The sequence below is a fragment of the Varanus komodoensis genome, unplaced genomic scaffold (genome assembly GCF_004798865.1).
Source record: "Varanus komodoensis strain SLA01 unplaced genomic scaffold, ASM479886v1 scaffold6_2, whole genome shotgun sequence".
Taxonomy (NCBI): domain Eukaryota; kingdom Metazoa; phylum Chordata; class Lepidosauria; order Squamata; family Varanidae; genus Varanus; species Varanus komodoensis.
Window position 1 is genome coordinate 7766629 of NW_025336346.1, and position 10970 is coordinate 7777598.

The following is a 10970-nucleotide window of genomic DNA, read 5'->3' on the forward strand; positions in this document are numbered from 1 at the left end:
CCTCTTCGAAATCCTGCCTGTACTTCTGGTAGTTCTCGGTCCACATACTGCTGGAGCCTAGCTTGTAGGATTTTGAGCATAACTTTGCTAGCATGTGAAATGAGTGCAATGGTGTGGTAGTTTGAACATTCTTTGGCACTGCCCTTCTTTGGGATCGGAATGTAAACTGACCTTTTCCAATCCAGTGGCCACTGTTGTGTTTTCCAAATTTGCTGGCATGATTTGGTTTAGACTGTTGTAATTAATACGCAATGGTTGGGTCTAACATGCACATGTGCAAAAGGGAACGTCCAAATACAGAGTGGCTGTTTTACACCATGTTGGACTTTGTATAAGAAAAGTGAAACTAGACCTCATGAGGATCATCTTGTATGGAGAGAAACAGGAGGACTTCTATAGAACCAACCTAGAACTTTGGAACCATGTCTCCATTTGAAAATCTGGAAACTATTTTTTCGGTGTTCAGGGAATGAGGTCTTCTGGACACAACATGGTGGGGAGAATTGACCTCAAGTGCTAGTGGGACCATCCTGTACGGTGACATTGGCTTTTTTCTGCTAGAACACAGGCTGCTGTCATTCTGGTGGATCTGGGACAGAAACTAGTGTGTTTACCAAAATACAGCTCTGGAACCCCGTCCTTGGAGCTGGGGTTCCAGATAATCTTGTGGTCCCCCAGGCAGTGTCAAAAGACCATGGGATTGTGCCCTATGCTTACTTTCCATGAGTGCTTGCACACCCACATATGAAGGAGAGTAGCTCAAAAATAGATTGGATTTAGAATATTTACTTTGTATTGTCTTTCTATCAGTAAATGTTGTTTATTGAACTTTTACTAAATATCTGTCTACTGACTTTTATTGAGTTTGTGTATTGCAGTTTTGGTATGGTATTTTCCATGTACATCAACTTGAGAAGGATTCTACCCTTGAAGGCAGCACCAAAAGCAACTTTAATAATTCAATAAAAGAAGTCTTCCCCATGCTTCCTTAAGGGATTTTGCCTTACATAAATATGAAAAATATTTTTATATAAATAAAAACAACATTCTTGCTTTGCAGGTCCATTTCTGTGCCCTCCGCTTTTTCATGAGGAGAAGGTAAAATGTGAAGTTAGTTAGGGTTAAGATACAACAGCAACAACAACACAACAACAACAGCAAGGGAGTTCAAGATGATGCAGGTCAAATATAGAATGGAAAATTCCAATGTGCTTCAGCATTAGGCACTTTTTCAGGAGAAGCAGGAAGAAATGTGTGACTTGAAATGAAAAAAAAAATGGTGTCATTTGATCTCTGGTGCATATATCCTTATTCTGTCAAAAATATTTTGGAGATCCTCCCCGTATAAGCAAAATTGCATAGGAAGAAAAATAAAGCAGGGAGATCCACCCACAGTGTGTCCAGTCCCCTGTGCAGAAATAATGATGAAGAAACACAAATCCAGTGGCAATCCAGCCTGCATTCAGTTGATCGCATTAGCTGTTTCTCCTTTGCCTTTTTCAGAGCTTTCAAGTTCGCCTGGGGAAGGGAAAAAAGAAAACACTCTCCCAAATGCAACATCAAGCAAGGGCAGGGTGGGGACAGATTAGACTTCAAAGGTATAAATGGCTTTGGCTCAAAGGCCCTTGCCTTCATTCGAAGGACTTCTCACTGCAGCATGGAGTCTCCAGCTCCCTAACAGTTAAGTGAGTCTCCCCCGCCCCACCCCAAGCTTCCAACGTACAGTGGAGGTGAGTGGGTGAGGGTCAAAAACAAAAAGATTTGTACTTTACACCTGCTAGTTCTTATTTTCACTGTTAATAATGTTATTGGAGGTTTAAAGCACTGGGCGTTCCAGAAAATTCTAAATTCTACAAAGTGAGCTAACAGTGAAAGATCACAGCAGGATGAGTGCCCATATACCCTGGCTTTCCTAGGAAATTCTCAATTCATTATACACATTCCATTAATCAATTGCAAGCAGAAGTAGGTGGAATAGAATTATATTGGGTGACATGTATAGCAGCTGTGCAAAAGGTCTCCTCATGATATGTCTTTTTCTGTTCGTTTTTGATATTTTGGATACTTGGATGACAGTCAGTCTTAAATGTATTTTTCCAAGAAAAAAGGCAGGATATGATTCAAATAAATAAACAAAATTTGGCATTGATCCAAAGATAAGTTAATAGAGGGAAGTTCACAGGAAGAAAGCCCTGATTCCCTTTTCCCATTCAACGATTTGCACAAACCTGCCTCCCACCCAAGGGGTCAGGGAACCTTCTAAACTGTGAGATGAGGAGGAGAGGGCTCTTTCCCAATGTGAGATCTCACACTATTTAAGCGGCTAATGGCTTTTGTGGGGCTTTTAGAAAAGTGCAGGTGGCTACAACAGGAATAGAGGGAAGGGAACCCATCCAGCTGAACTTCTTTCCACTCCTTTGTCATAGGATCCATGCTGAGGAAAACACAAAAGATGTCCTGACGATTCATTATCTTTCCTTTGATGAGAGAATGCTCTAAAAGTTGGCATTCTCATGATGATTTCATATGAATGTGGCAATGGCATCGATGCCACAATACTCAATGACCCGTCAGAACCAGTCTTTTGGCCCATTAGGGCCACAGTGGATGTACATTACTCGCTGCGGGCTGCTAGAGTTCGAACAGAGCTGCATTCGCTTTTGGATAAAGTTATGGTGAGAACATCATCAAAAGCATTACTTTGTCTGCTAAAAAAGAGGAAGCAAGCAGAATTTTGAAACCTTGGAATAAAAACAGGGTGGGCATCCAAATTGCTGCTTAATTGTCCTCAAGTGAAAATGGACTCCCCTGATGCCTCCACAAAACTTCCCCTAAATCATTCAGCAGAACTCAATTAAAACAGAAAAAACCCCTGTGCTGCTCACAAATATGAGAATTTTGGAAAGTCCACATATACAGCCATATGTTCCGGTTAAAAACCAACCACTGCCTGAGATAGCTCTCTTTTAATGGGAACCCAACTAGCTAGTAAAACTCTTCAAGAAAAAAAAAGGGTGAGGGATGCACTTTTACATTTTCCCGAGAACTTAGCATAAAGAAGTGCAAAATGTCCACCACCCCAAGACAAAAGGAACAGCAACAAAAAAGTGGACACTCTTGCCACAAAGTAGGTATATATCACAACACCGCCTTGTCATGAGAAAAGACCACCTGTCCCTTTGCTTTCCCTTCACAGCTTCCCTTTCAGCAACTTCCAGCAAAAAGGCAAAGGAAAAAGAATCTCCTTGGAGTCTCTCGGGGTGATGTCCGGGGTTTGTCCCTGCTGCACTTTGTAAGCAGGTCGCCCCAAGACCATTGTCCCTACCAAGGTTCAAGTCCCAGCATCCACACTGCTGCAGCTAAAACAAAAACAAGCCTTGTTTTGTACACATGTTATGTACATTTGAAAAAAAAAAATCTGCCACCTACTGCTTGGGCACTTTGGGGAGCTATCAGTGGCTCGTCCGAAGAGAGAAAGCAACAGCCATTTTTGCAATCTCAGATGAATAAATGGGAGAAGGCCACAGCAAGCCAAAACACTTGCAACTCAGATGATTAAGTTGCAAATCACTCCTTCACTCCCACCATAGGGAGTGGGGGAGACTATCAGCCCTGCCTCAGTGTCCCCTGGGATATTTGCAGGAGGAAAAAGCGGGGTGGGGGGGAATCCATGGTGAGCCTGACAGTCCAACAACCAAGCTGGGATGGTTTGTGAGTCCCAACACACTCGTTCTGAGCTGTTCTGGTATTTGTACACTGAATTAATTGAAAGCTCTTACACTGAGGTGGGGTGTATCTTGCCTTGTACAAGTCTATAATGTGAACATAAAACCTACCTAAGCTAGAAGGTGCATTCCATTAATTACTTGTTCTTACAATGCCCTGTATGCTCACACATCATACAGAAGTAAAAAGTATGGCATTTTTCCAAAGAATGCAACACATGGTTATGTTCAAGCATGCCTTAAGAACTTTAAATTATATCCCCCTTTCTTTCCTTCCAAGGTGGATTACATAATCCTCCTCTCAATCTTTTCACAACAACCCTGTGAGGTGGGTTGGGCTGGGAGTCTATGACAGGCCCAAAGTCACTCAGTGAGCTCCATGGCTGAGTGGGGACTAGAACCCAGATCGTCTGAGTCCCAGTCCCATGCTCTTAACCACCACACCACACTGGCTCCCAATGGGCATTTTACATCAATACAATGTTGATTGTGCCCCTCTGCTGTTTGATTGTTATATCAAAAACATCATGTGACAAAGAACTCTGGGGGAAAGCATGTTTACTTTATTTTGCTTTGCTCTGTTTCCATTCCTAGCTGGTATTCATTTGACCAGCAATAGTTTCGCCAAGAGTGTTGACAAACAAATAGAATTTTTTGATCTTTTCTTCCCCCTGTCGAATACTAGGTATGATATGTCAGAGCAATCTGCTGTGCTGAAACCACAGTGCGAGAGCACAAGAATTGCTTTAATGGCCCTTTAAACTTCTGCTCAAATGCATTCCAGGTGAGTTTGTGCGCCAAACAGAATAACCCGAGACACAGCCTGCAGCTGAACTGGTGTCACGTGGGGGAAAGAGCCGCATTCTGTTAATTGACTGCCACAGGAGTGTGTTTCCGATCTTTTCTGTAACAGAGTCAGCACTCCCCCTCCCTGGCACATTGCCAGATTGCCTTAGAAGTGCAATGATCACACTTATATCCTAATGCAGCAGAGTTGTGTTAGTCATGATGTTATACTGCCTAGGAATTTGCAATTTCCCCATGCCTGTTGTCAAATGAAACATAACCCAAACTGTTATCCGAAGACTGTCATAACTGCATCGGCTAGAGGACTGTTGGCTCATCTTAGGCAGAAGTCCCAGCCTTTGAAATTATTGGAATATGTCCTAAAAAAGAGAAATATAAAAGTCACAGCACAGCAAAACCAGGATCAGGTTTGGATAGCTAACATAAATTTTTATTTACTTATTTTCCCATATGATTTGGACCAGGCCTCATTTTCCTTATTTTGTATCTGGAGAAATCAAAATGACTTAGATCCACAACAAAAAGGTTACGAGCTCTCACTCAGTCTCTCCCTTCATCCAGAGACACTCGGACGCTGTGCTTCTAATGGGCATGTACCATTCAGTGGGCCCAAAGAAAACCAACCCACATACCCAGAACTCTGTGCTCTTTGAGGTGGAACTGACCACGCCAATGAGTGATGTAGAGGGCCCAAAGCTCACAGGGGTGCAGTCCTAGCACCTTTGGATCTGCAGGGACACTGAGGTCATCTGCTGCCACCCTTCCCATGACCAACACAACCACCCACCCACCTCTGACTGCTTTGCCACCTCTGAGCTAGTCTGTGGTGCTCACAGTGGCTGGGAGAAGGGGGAATGCATTTTCCCAGTAACAAGATCATGTTCCCTGTTGTGTTTTGGAGCAGCTTGATCCTGAATGGACAATGAAGACCCCTTAGCTTTACAAAAGAGGGAGATGAGAACTGCTAGAATTTGTTTGTGGATATAGGTCAACACAGCTGCTGGAATGTTTGAACTCTACCTGGTGGCGTGACAAAGGTGTCATGCAGAGGTGGGTAGAGACCTGTTCTCCCCTGCAGAGAAGGGTAGGACGCCTTCCAACGCAAAGCTCAGGGAACCAAGGTTCAATTTGGATGCCAGGAAGTACTTCCTGATGGTTAGGACCCTGAGGGTATGGAATGGGTTTCCACAGGAGGTGGTTGAGGCCCCATCAGTGATGAGGCCCCATCATCAGCCCCATTGGTGAGGGTGTTCAAGGATAGACTGGAGATGCACATGGTAAGCATGTCATGAGAGGAGCTGGCTGGAGGCAGGGGTCAGACTAGATGGCCTGGGAGACCCCTTCTGACTTACTCTGTTTCCATGTTTTTGTCTCTAAATCTAAATGTGAAATATAAAACCAATCAAATACAATGCATCAAACAAGGGATCAGTGGAGATGAGATAGTTCTGATTAAGAAATCAGAGAAATTATGTTTGCCTCTTTCTTCACCTACTTGTGAATCTGCATCATTTTCAGTGTCTTTCCAATTATGGATTCAGTTTTAACATCCATGAGCTCAGTTTCCTTTTTCCCAGAACTCCCTGTTTGAAAATAGACTGATCCATGTCAATGCACATGTGCATACAAGCATATAACACACATGTGGTAGTTTAAATTTATATTGCTATTTATATCCTGCCTTTTTCCTACAAAGGGCTCAAGGCAGCTTACATCATTCTCCTCCTCCATCTTATCCCCACAACAAGAACCCTGTGAGGTAGGCTGGGCTGAGAGTCTGTGACTGGCCCAAAGTCACCCAGTTGGCTCCATGGCTGAGCGGGGACCAGAACCCAGATCCTCTGAGTTCCAGTCCCATGCTTTTAACCACTACACCACACTGGCTCTCAAATATCAAATATCTTAAATATCAAAACAATATTTTATTGTTACTTCTAGGAGGCAGCAGCAAGAGATCATCTTCTTGTTAAAACAGCCTAGTGCTGACCTGGTCCCCCCCATATGTATGAATTCTTATCTTTTGGCAAGTCCTGTATGTCACATCAGCATTATTCCTGAAGTGATCAAGTGTTGCATGCAAGGGGACAGCATTTGCAAGGACAACTTCTTGTCTAAGAATCGCTGTCCACGGTGTTCCTCTCTTTCTAGATGTGTTCTCCAAGGTATTTAATTCAACCTGGTGCTCCTCAGATGTGCCAAATGCATTTCCTGTAGTCCCGAAGAAGCATGCTGATGTGGATGATGGAAGATTTAGTCCAACATATCGGGAAAGTACCAGGTTTGGGAAGGTTGCTTTAATGGACTTCAGAAGGCTGCTTTAATGGACTTCCATTATTTCATCAGAAGGTAATTAAAGATCTTTCTCTTCAAAGATAAAAGGATTTGCATTATCTATGGTGCATTTGAGTAAAGCAAATAGAAAAGTGGAAAGAACAAATACCAAAGTAGGCCAGTCAAATCCTGCAATGACCTCAACAAACCTGTATGAAGCAGACTCCAGACTGCAAGCAGCTTCCTCAGACCTATATATTTACAAAGACATTTTTCCACAGTGTTGTGCTGTTGCGGAATAAGCTCCTGCGAAAGGTTTGCGTGGCATCCACATTTTGACCTCTTTAATGCCAGGTGAAGACCTTATTTTTCTAGATGTTTTAAACTTTCAATTTCTGTCTCTTTAAAATCTGTATTTTACTGTGTTTTAAAAATAAAAGCAGCAGCAGCATAAAAGGTTGTTTCATTCCGTACTTTTAATCTTTTAAATGTCCACATTATGTTTTATTATGCTATATTTTATAGTTTCAGCTGCTGGGAACTGCCCAGAGAGTTCAGGTATTGGGCAGGATAGAAGTGCAGCAAATAAAAAACAGCCTGGGCGTTAACTGAAGGGCGTTTGGTGCTAAGGGCTGTGACAGGTAAAAGAATCTGGAGCTCAGTGGAGAAGGCAGGAAAATGTATCACATGGATTCTAAGACGTTAAGGGCAATGTTTGGTTGTCACTGCTGTTCCTCTCAAAAGCCATCATGCGAAGGGTAAAACACTTCTACATAGTTAGTGCAGTGTGGAGCAAATGATTCTACTTTTATCTTTTTAAAATAATGCAAGGGCCTTTCATTTTTAAACATTATTGTGCTGCTTTGTTCACAATGAACAAGCAAAAACCACTTTGCTTCCTATTTATGTGCTTCCTGTTTGTGTTTCTTTTAGGTGATGTTATACAGATCCTAAGAGCAATCCAGCCCTCTCAAGGTGGTGTTCATTCCAAATCATCATACAGAGACAAGTAAAATACAAAATCAATAGCAATCCACATCTAAGATAAACAATAAAATGGTTTTAAGACCGCACTCCTGCTTTGTACACAGTTTGCTGCCTTGGATAGGCCACCCTTTTGCCATCATATTTGTTGCTGCAACAGCTGTTTTTCAAAGGCACACTAGTAAAACCATAAAACCCATCTTTTGCCCTTCTAAAGACTCCCATTCCTTTAACCCAACTTTTGTTATAACACTATGGCAAGCCACCTTCCAAATTATTCCTCCCTGCCCCAGAGCTCCTGTGAGGCAGAGGAAAACCATATTCCAGCCACCTCGTGAGGCCATCACTTCTTCATACAAGGCACAGAGGAATCATGGCAGGGAGCGGCAGGGTGCACTAATGGCCATTTACCCCATTCTTCCTGCCCACTTGGGCCAGCATCTTCTCCTCAGTGCATCTCCAACTACCATGCCTGTACGCGGCTGATGGTCGAGGACGGCATGATCAGGCACCTGCCGAAGGTCCACCTTCCAGCAGGACTCCACTGACAAGAGCCCCCTAGAATGGTTGCTCCTCTTCCCCACGGCGAGCTGCTTGCTCACCTGCCTCTCGCTCTGGCCCTGAGGATGGCCGGGGAGAAGGAGAAGCTGCCGATGCTGCAGCCAACCTGCTTTCTGCCTGGCGAGCAAGCCAGTGGGAGCCATGATGGGGCAGAGAGGAGGAGACGGGGCTGAAAAGACCCTAGACTTGCTGAGGAAGAAGGCGTGTGACGGCGCCTTGCCCAAGGTGCCTAAAATCCTGGAGCCAACACTGTGCCACTGACCTCTTGTCTCTCGGCAAAGAAGGTGGGGCGAGGCAACATGCTGAAGGCAGTGGCCAGCAGTTGTGCAGAGGCACCCCTAGCTGCTTTTCCCGTCCATCCAAACCTAACTGTATGCAAACAGTGCAGGCTGCTCATGGGGCACTGAAGCACTGGCCATGGGACAGGCGGGGAGAAAATGTGCTCCAGTTTTGCTCCAGCTAGAGCCTTGAACCCTTGGAAAAGTTCAGCTGAGTGTGATCTTAAGGGCCCCCCTCCCCTGCCCCAGCTCCACTAAAATGAGTGCAGGCTGCAGGAATAACACTGACACGGACACGGTTCGGTATGCATTGTGCTTTGACAGCCATGAGATTTTTTTAAGCCCAAAAGGGGGCTTGAAATTATTGTTATGTAGTGGTGGGCAGGGAAGGACCCCTAAGAAGGCAGTTTGGTGAACGATCCTTCCAGCTATCTTTTTTCCAAAATCGTTGAGTGAAGCAAAATGACAGCAAGATGGTATCATACATAATGATGAATGCTTACTCAACATTAACTTGTAATAAAATGCTTATTTTTGATAGCTCATTTTCTGTAACACATGCCAGCATGTATCACTTTCTAAGGAACCTGGTTCTACCACCACCCCCTCTTTGAAAATGTTGAATAAGATATAATTTTTAGCTTTCACAAATTTCCATATCAATCCAATGGCATCACACAAAAGACAACACTTGGCACCTGAAGTTAGAAATTTTGAATGTGGAAAGAGATTAGCTGGGTTTCCTAAAGGCTCATGGCTTATTCTGTTTAGGAAGAAGTTTTCAAAGATTAAAAAGACAAGGACCGGTGTGACTCTGACAGGATGTGAATAGTTGGTCAAATCTTTGATGGGATAGATAAAGAAGCAAAGCTCCAACTGCCAGTAAACTCACAGAGAGAATAATGCAGTTGAATCTGCTCTTTTCCTTTTTTGCATTATGACTTTCAGCTAGTCATAATGCAAATATGTGTTCTGAAATACATTTCTGCAGGTGAACAGCTTTTGAATTGTTACAAGAAGTATGTTTCTATCTTCCTGGTAGGAATGAGAGAAGAAAGGATGCACAAATGATTCAAAATACTCCAAACTCCACTTCTGATATTGGGTTACCATACTCTGGTTTTGTTGTTTTCTTTCTTTTTTTCTGAAAAGAAAGAGTATATCCATGTGCATTTTTTAACATCTGCACTTTTCCTCCATGGACTGAATGTGAAAATGTGTATCCTTTGATAAATGCACATACTGAAGTGTGGATCTTTTTTTAAAAATGAACTTTCTAAATGTTATCAAAAATCCAGGAATGTGTGACCATTAAAAAAAACAGCTCCTGTTGATGTTCTCTTTCTGCTTGCTGGGAATATGTCTGAAGCCTCACAAGGTAGGGTGGAGTCCAGTGTTTGAAACCCTAACCCTAACCTATATCTTACCCCTAATCCTAATTTTGGGTTTAATGGTATCGACCTTGATGCAGATTTGCAAAAGGATATGTCTATTGGGATTTTTCTTGCTGGCTGTCTCTGGCTGCCTGCTGCAAACATTACTAAAGCATCCAAATCATGGGGTGTGGGGGGAGTCTGGTTTTTCAAACACCAATCATAACCTGGACCTTAACCCTAACCTTAATTTGGGGATCAATAGCATATACCTCCTTCATGGATCACTGCCTTGTCGTGGCAAAGCGACTTGCATAACTCAATGAAGCTATGAGCTATGCCGTGCAGGGCCACCCAAGATGAACAGGTCATAGCAGAGACCTCTGACAAAACGTGATCCACTGGAGCAGGAAATGGCAACCCACTCCAGTATCTTTGCCCATCGACAGTACCAAAAGGCAAAAAGATATGATGCTGGAAGATGAGCCCCTCAGGTTGGAAGGTGTCCAATATGCTACTGGGGAAGAGCAGAGGGCTAGTACTAGTAGCACCAGAAAGAATGAAGCGACTGGGTCAAAGCCAAAAGGACACTCAGTTGCAGATGTATCTGGTGGTGAAAGGAAAGTCCGATGGTGCATAGATCTATACTCCATAGGAACCTGGAATGCAAGATCCATGAATCAAGGCAAGCTGGATGTGGTCAAACAAGAGATGACAAGGCTGAACATCGACATCTTAGAAATCAGTGAACTAAAATGGACAGGAATGGGTGAATTTAATTCAGATGACCATCAGGTATTCTACTGTTGGCAAGAATCCCTCAGAAGAAATGGAGTAGCCTTCATAGTCAATAAAAGAGTAGGAAAAGCAGTACTGGGATACAATCTCCAAAATGACAGAATGATCTCAGTTCGAATCCAAGGAAAACCATTCAACATCACAATAGTCCAAGTCTATGCCCCAACTACTGG

At 43.3% G+C, this 10970-nt stretch overlaps 1 long non-coding RNA gene across 1 annotated transcript in view; it reads left to right on the forward strand.

Annotated features, from left to right (window-relative positions):
• The window catches only part of LOC123034104, a 23695-nt gene that overhangs the window by 6284 nt on the left and 6441 nt on the right, over positions 1–10970 (forward strand). Inside the window, exon 2 of the long non-coding RNA XR_006416693.1 lies at positions 1569–1574. This is a non-coding gene — a long non-coding RNA (uncharacterized LOC123034104). The remainder of the gene's footprint in view (positions 1–1568; positions 1575–10970) is intronic.